At 37.4% G+C, this 7,083-nt stretch overlaps 1 pseudogene; it reads left to right on the forward strand.

Moving 5' to 3' along the window:
• Window positions 1-3,737: 3,737 nt before the first annotated feature.
• LOC129518058 (ribonucleoside-diphosphate reductase subunit M2-like) lies at window positions 3,738-6,834 on the forward strand (annotated as a pseudogene).
• The last annotated feature ends 249 nt before the right edge of the window (window positions 6,835-7,083 follow it).

Below are 7,083 nucleotides of genomic sequence, written 5' to 3' on the forward strand. Positions count from 1 at the left end.
GCAGAGATTCTCAATCTCAACACTACTGATATTTTTGTACCACATTAATTCCTTGTTGTGGGGGCTATCCTGTGCACCGGAGGATGTATAGCAGTATTCTTGGCCTCTCCATTTGGGACAGTCAAAAATGTCTCTAGATATTGCCAAATGTCACTCAGAGAACAAAACCATTTGGATTGAAAATACTCACTGCCAGAGGACATTTATAAATGTGTGGGGGTGTTTTAGAGTGTCACAATGACTGGGGTGGGAGTGTTGCTGGCATTCAGTGAGTATGAATATAGACATTTTAACCTTTCATTCGTTCTCTCTGCCCCATCCAGAAGCAGTAGAACGATCCCTTTCCTAATCCAAATTTCCAAGCTTGGTCAGGGCCTGAGCTGAAGAAAGGGAGTAAGTTTTAAGTTGGATGTAAAATAGAACTTTTATTTAGATTAGATTGAGTCCTTTCAAAATCAGAGAAGGATACAAACCATAAGAGACTCTTAATTATCTTTTGATACATTAAAAATTATATGTTTTTATTAATGCCTGAAAATGGCCAAAAAGCTACACTATCTGCTCAATATGTCACTAGGGTGCAAGAAAGAAATGTCCAATAAAGTATGCTTGAAGACAGTGGTGAAAGATAAATAAAATTGGTTATTATATTCATTAAGTCCAGCCCACTTGATAATTTAGATATAAAAACAAGACCTGAGTATACAGATTGAATGGGTCCATGGTGTTCCAAAGAAAGACTGATATAGAAATATTTATTAACAAGGCAAATCTTTGTAAAATTACCTAACTTCAAAATCAAACCAAGAATTCTTTTGACACTTACACAAAATAATTCCTTATAAATTGAAATAAGAGCTTATAAGTGGAAATAAGGTCTCAAGCTTCCTGCTAAAATATAGTAGAATAATATTTTAAAAAATCTTCAGGGAAAGATAATGACTTAAGAACGTTATGCCCATGCAAGCTATCTTTCAAACATAAAGGTAACTGCGAACCATTTCTAACATGTAGAAACACAAGAAATAGAGTAGACATGAGCAATTATGAAAAACACTTGAAGTCAAAATCAAGGCAAACTAGGGATCCCTGGGTGGCGCAGCAGTTTGGCGCCTGCCTTTGGCCCAGGGCGCGATCCTGGAGACCCGGGATCGAATCCCACGTCAGGCTCCCGGTGCATGGAGCCTGCTTCTCTCTCTCTCTCTCTCTCTCTCTCTCTCTCTCTCTCTCTCTTTCTCTGTGACTATCATAAATAAAGAAAAAAAAGATTTAAAAAAATCAAGGCAAACTAGAAAACCATGGGGGGAAAATAACAATGTAAGAAGACTGATCGTGAGCATTAATTCAGCTAAATATAGAACAAGTGTTAAACGATGTTTAAAATTATAGAACACACAAAGGTATATACTTATATACATATAGAAAAAAATCAGTAAAGAAAAAGACGAAAGACAAAACAAAACCCAGAAACTGTTAACAGTGACAGATGATAGGAGGAAGCAAGCACTGCTAGTTGCCTATTAATATCTATTCTCTATTTCTTACTAGCAAAACTCCACTTTTTAAATTTTATTTGAATTCAAGAAACAAAACAGAAGATCATAGGGCTAAAACAAGATGAAATCAGAGAGGGAGACAAACCATAAGAGACTCTTAATCATAGGAAACAAACAGGGTTGCTGAGGGGAGAAGGGTGGAGGGATGGGGTAACTGGGTGATGAACATTAAGGAAGGCATGTGATGTAATGAGCACTGAGTGTTATATGCAACTGATGAATCACTGACCTCTTCCTCTGAAACCAATAATACATTATATGTTAGTTAATTGAATTTAAATAAAATTTTAAAATAAAAATAAATGCATAAATATTATTTTGCTTAAGTTAGTTTTAATCTAGAAAATAATAATAAAAATGCTTAGCAATAAACAAGAATTCAGAATATATATAACACACATGTGTGACCTTACTGAAGTACATATGGGAATATATTCACACATGATAACTTAAAATGAAATTATTATCCCACAACAAAACTTGAAACATATTTTTCTTTGAAATTGTCAATCCAGCTGGAAAAATAAACATAATAATAGTCAACAAAATTTTGCAAAGGATAGATAATGAAGAGACTGTTAAATTACCTGCTATTAATGTATGTTCCAAAACTCTAATCATTAGAATAATAAGATAAAAATACAAGAATAAACAGAATAAACATACATATCTATATGACATTTTAAAGGTCTCAGATCTTAATCTAGAGAATGGAGTATCTGAAAAACACCATCTCAAATCAATGAGAAAGGAAGGAATTCTTTAATGGTGATGTTAAAAAAATTGGTTGGCAATTTGGAAAATTTTTTAAAAATAGGTTTCTTAGTTTGTATCATCCACCAAGAATAATTACAGATGGGATCAAAATATTAATTACAAACTTCTACTTCTAGCAAAATGGTTTGCTAATTTCAATGATAAAATGAAACAGGAATTTTTAAAAGTTCATGGTTCTACTCTCAGAGAAAGAGAAAGAAATGGGTGACAGAAGCAAGAAGAATGCAATAGGTTCACAAGCTAACTATCCGAAATCGTTGAGAATAAGAAACATTTAAGCAATCCAATAGAGTGCATGAAGGTGAAAAGAGCAAATTTAAAAAGCATGGTAAATATAAAAAATAAAATAAGATAGCAAACATAAATTCAAGCATACCAGTAATCACAATAAATATAAATTGACTAAACTTCAGGTTGAAAGATGGATACTCATAAAAAGGAATTATTTAAAGCCAGCTAGATGCTATTTACAAGAGACCTGCCTAACACCTTTAGCAATATGATGACTAAATGTCAAGGATGGATAAAAATGGATGATTCACAAAATCGAAGGTGGGTCACCTATGTATATATCAGAAAAGTTAACTTTAAAGCAAACAGCATTGGAGGGGCTTGGGAAGATGATGGAATAAGAGGACCATGAGCTCACTCCATTCACATTTACAACTAGATATCATCCACATCCAAGTCAACAAACTGGAGAGCAATCCAAAGACTAGCAAAACAAATTCCACAACTAAATATAGAGAAGAAGCTATATCCAAAAAGCTATATCCAAAAGCTATATCCAAAAGGTCAGAAAGGTAGAGGAAGGTTGCCCACAGGAGGCAGAGAGCTGCATGCACAGAAGGCAGAGAAATAAGCCTTCATATCAGGATCCTCACACAGGGAAGACTTATTCCTACAAAGTTTGGCTTTAAAAACCAGAATGCCTGAATTCCATGAGTTTGTAACACCAGTGGTACTTGGAGCCTAGAGCTTTTAAAAATCAATTGACTCAGCACTGAGTGAGGCAGGGGGATGAGTGATAGCTGGATCACTACCCTAAAGATGCAGTCTGCACACAGAAGCAACATTAAAAGGGCAATTTACACAACACTGGGGCAAACGGGAAAGAGAGCTGTTTATACTGATTTCGGAGCATACTGAAGCACTTTGAAAATAAGGGAGCTGTCAGTTGCCATTTCAACCCCCCCCCCCACTCCCCAGCATAAACACAGAGCCGCCTGCAGGAGGCAGCTCTGCACAGACACTTGCTACCTAACCCACCAGCAGTGCACCAGGCCAAATTTCTGAGAATTCACCACTCAAAGTCTGTTAGGCTCAACCCTGGGCTCAGGACAAATCCTGTTAAAGCCTTACTCATATCCTACCCAGCCGCCACCACACACCAGGCCCAGCCTCATGCCCCCAGCGACCCCTGTGCAGACCCCCAGATACTGTAGCACTTTCAAGGATCTGGTATAGGAACTAGTGGCCCAGCACAAATTGTGCTAACACTGTTGCTCTACTCCCAAGTTCCCTGGTGGGCATGCAAACTCATAGATGGCCTACCTGGGTTCCATGAACACCACAGAGAAAAAGCACAGCCCACAACAGGCAGAGAGTCAGTGAAGACGACTATACTGAAAGCAAAAGTGACTCAGATACAATAGTAGGGCCTATGGAACACACATAGGACATTCTCCTGAAGTGCCAGGTTCTGGTGAACAGGGGACATTGCGTACTAGGTCACTCCAGGACCTCCTCTTCATAAAGTCATTACTTTCAAGAGCAGAAGACATAGCTAACTTTCTAAATACACAGAAAGGCCGACAAAATGGGGAGAAAAAAAATGGATCCTAAATGACAGAAAAGGACAGGGCCATAGCCAGAGAGTTAAGCAAAATGGATATAAGTAACATACCTGATAGAGAATTTAAAGCAATGATCATAAGGGTACTCACTAGACTTGAGAAAAGAGTGGAAGACATGAGTGATGCTCTTAACACAGAGATAAAGAATAACATAGCAGAGATAAAGGGCTCAATAAACAAAGTAAGAAAAAGTTTGATGGAATGAATAGAAAGCTGGAAGAAGCAGAAGAACAAATCAGTGGCCTAGAAGACAGAGTAATGGAAAGTAATCAAGCTGAGAAAAGAGAGAAAAACTAATTTCACAGAATAATAATACTTAGGGAGCTCAGTGACTCCATCAAATGTAATAACATTCATATAATAGGAGTCCCAGAAGAAGAAGAGAGAGACAAGAAGGAGCAGGATATTTATTTGAAGAAGTAAAAGCTGAAAATGCCTTTGATCTGGGGAAGGAAACAAACACCTAGATCCAAGCTGCACAGAGAACTCTCATCAAAATCAAAAGTAGATAACACCAAGATGTATTATAATTAAATTTGCAAAATATAATGATAAAGAAAAAATCTTAAAAGCAGTAAGATAAAAGAAGTCTGTAACTTACAAGAGAAAACCCATAAGGCTAGCAGAATTTTCAACAGAAACTTGGGAAGCCAGAAGAGAGTGGCTTGATATATTCAAAGTGCTGAATGGGAAAAATCTGAAGCCAAGAATATTCTATCCAGCAAGGCTGTCATTCAGAATAGAAGAAGGGATAAAGAGTTTACCATACAAACAAAAACTAAAGGAGTTCATGACCACTAAATCAGCCCTGCAAGAAATGTTAGAGGAGACTCTTTGAATTGAAAGAAGAGACCAAAAGTGACAGTATGAAGGTAGGAAACATAAAATCAGGAAAAAGGAATATCTGTAAAAAATCAGTTAAGGAACTCACAACATAAAAGGATGTCAAATATGACAATGTAGACCTAAAATGTGGGAAGGAGAGAAGAATGGGTTCAAACAAAAATGACCATCAACTTAACATAGACTGCTATATACAGAAAAAGCTATACACAAACTTAATGATAATCATATATTAAAAACCACTAATATATATACAAAGAATGAAGAGAAAAAACTCCAAATATATCATTAAAGAAAAGGAGCAAACCATGAAAGAGAGAAATGCAAGAAAAGAGCAGAGATAATCTTCAGAAACAATCACAAAAAAACAAAATGACAATAAATACATATCTATCAATAATTATTTTGAATGTAAAGGGGCTAAATGCTTTGATCTAAAAACACAGGGCAACAGAATGGATTAAAAAAAAAACCTATCTGTATGCTTCCTACAAGAGATTCATCTTAGACCTAAAGATGCCTGCAAATTGAAAGTGAGGGGATGGATGTCAAAAGAAAGCTGGAGTAGCAGTATTTATATTGGACGAAATAGACCTTAAAACAAAGACTGTAACAAGACACAAAGAAGGACACTCTGTAATAATAAAAGGGACAATCTAGGACCTGTATGATGTCTCAACCTGCCCTGCCTCCTCTATGCGACCACCGTCTCCATCTGCCTACTGCTTCCCACAATTGTGGCCCCGCAGCAGCAGCAGCTCCAGCTCTCACCCCTCAAGAGGCTCAGCCTGGCAGACGAGGAGAACATGTCCCTTGCCCTCAGAAGGACAGCCTGCTGGCCAGTAGGACTGCTAGGAGGATCTTCCAGCAGCCCGCCAAGCAAAAACTGAGGTATTTGCCCCTAGCATGGAGAATGAGTCACTACTCAGAGAAAACCCTCGTCATGTTGTCATCCTCTTTATCGAGTTCCATGGTATTTGGCAGATGTATAAGAAAGCTGAGGCTTCCTTTTGGACAGCTGAAGAGGTGGATCTTTCCAAGGACATTCAGCATTGGGAATCCCCGAAGCCTGAGGAGAGATATTTTATACCCCATATTTTGGTTTTCTTTGTGGCAAGTGATGGCATGGTAAAAAGATAACTTGGTGGAGTGGTTTATCCAAGAAGTTCAGATTATAGAAGCCCTCTGTTTCTATGGCTTCCAAACTGTCATGGAAAACATCAATTCTGAGATGTATAGCCTCCTCATTGTCACTTATATTAAAGATTCTAAAGAAAGGGAATTTCTCTTCAATGCCATTGAGACAATGTTTTGTACAAAGAAGAAGGCAGATCGGACCTTGCATTGGATTGGGAACAAAGAGGCCACCTATGGAGAATGGATTATAGCCTTTGCTGCCATGGAAGCAATTTTCCAATGAACTTATTAGCAGAGCTAAGGGTTTACACTGTGACTTTGACTGCCTGATGTTCAAAGACCTGGTCCACAAACCTTCAGAGCAGAGAATGAAGGAAATAATTAATGCCATTATGATTGAACAGGAATTCCTCATGGAGGCCTTGCCAGTGAAGCTCATTGGGATGAATTGCACTTTAAGGAAGCAGTATATTGAATTTGTGGCAGACCAACTTATGCTGGAGCTTGGTTTTAGCAAGGTTTTCAGAGCAGAAAATCCATTTGACTTTATGGAGAATATTTCACTGGAAGGGAAGACTTCTTTGAGAAGAGAATAGGCAAGTATCAGGATGAGAGTGATGTCAAGTCCAACAGAGAATTCTTTTACCTTGGATGCTGACTTCTAAGTGAATGAATGTGCTCTTATTTTGCTGATTTTTTTTCCTTTTCCATAAAAAAATCAGCTACTTGAAGTGTATCAAACCAGTTACACCATGAATTATCAATAATGTTCATGAATAGTATTGTTAAAACTGTGTAGCTACCTCATAAGCAAGCCTATTGATTGGTGATGCTAGTCATCTCACCTAGAAAAAAGCATAGACTAAAGCTACTCAAATTTGCAGGAAAGATCTTGGCCATGTTTGGCTTTTTCA

This window comes from Nyctereutes procyonoides, unplaced genomic scaffold, assembly GCF_905146905.1.
Source record: "Nyctereutes procyonoides isolate TBG_1078 unplaced genomic scaffold, NYPRO_anot_genome, whole genome shotgun sequence".
NCBI lineage: Eukaryota > Metazoa > Chordata > Mammalia > Carnivora > Canidae > Nyctereutes > Nyctereutes procyonoides.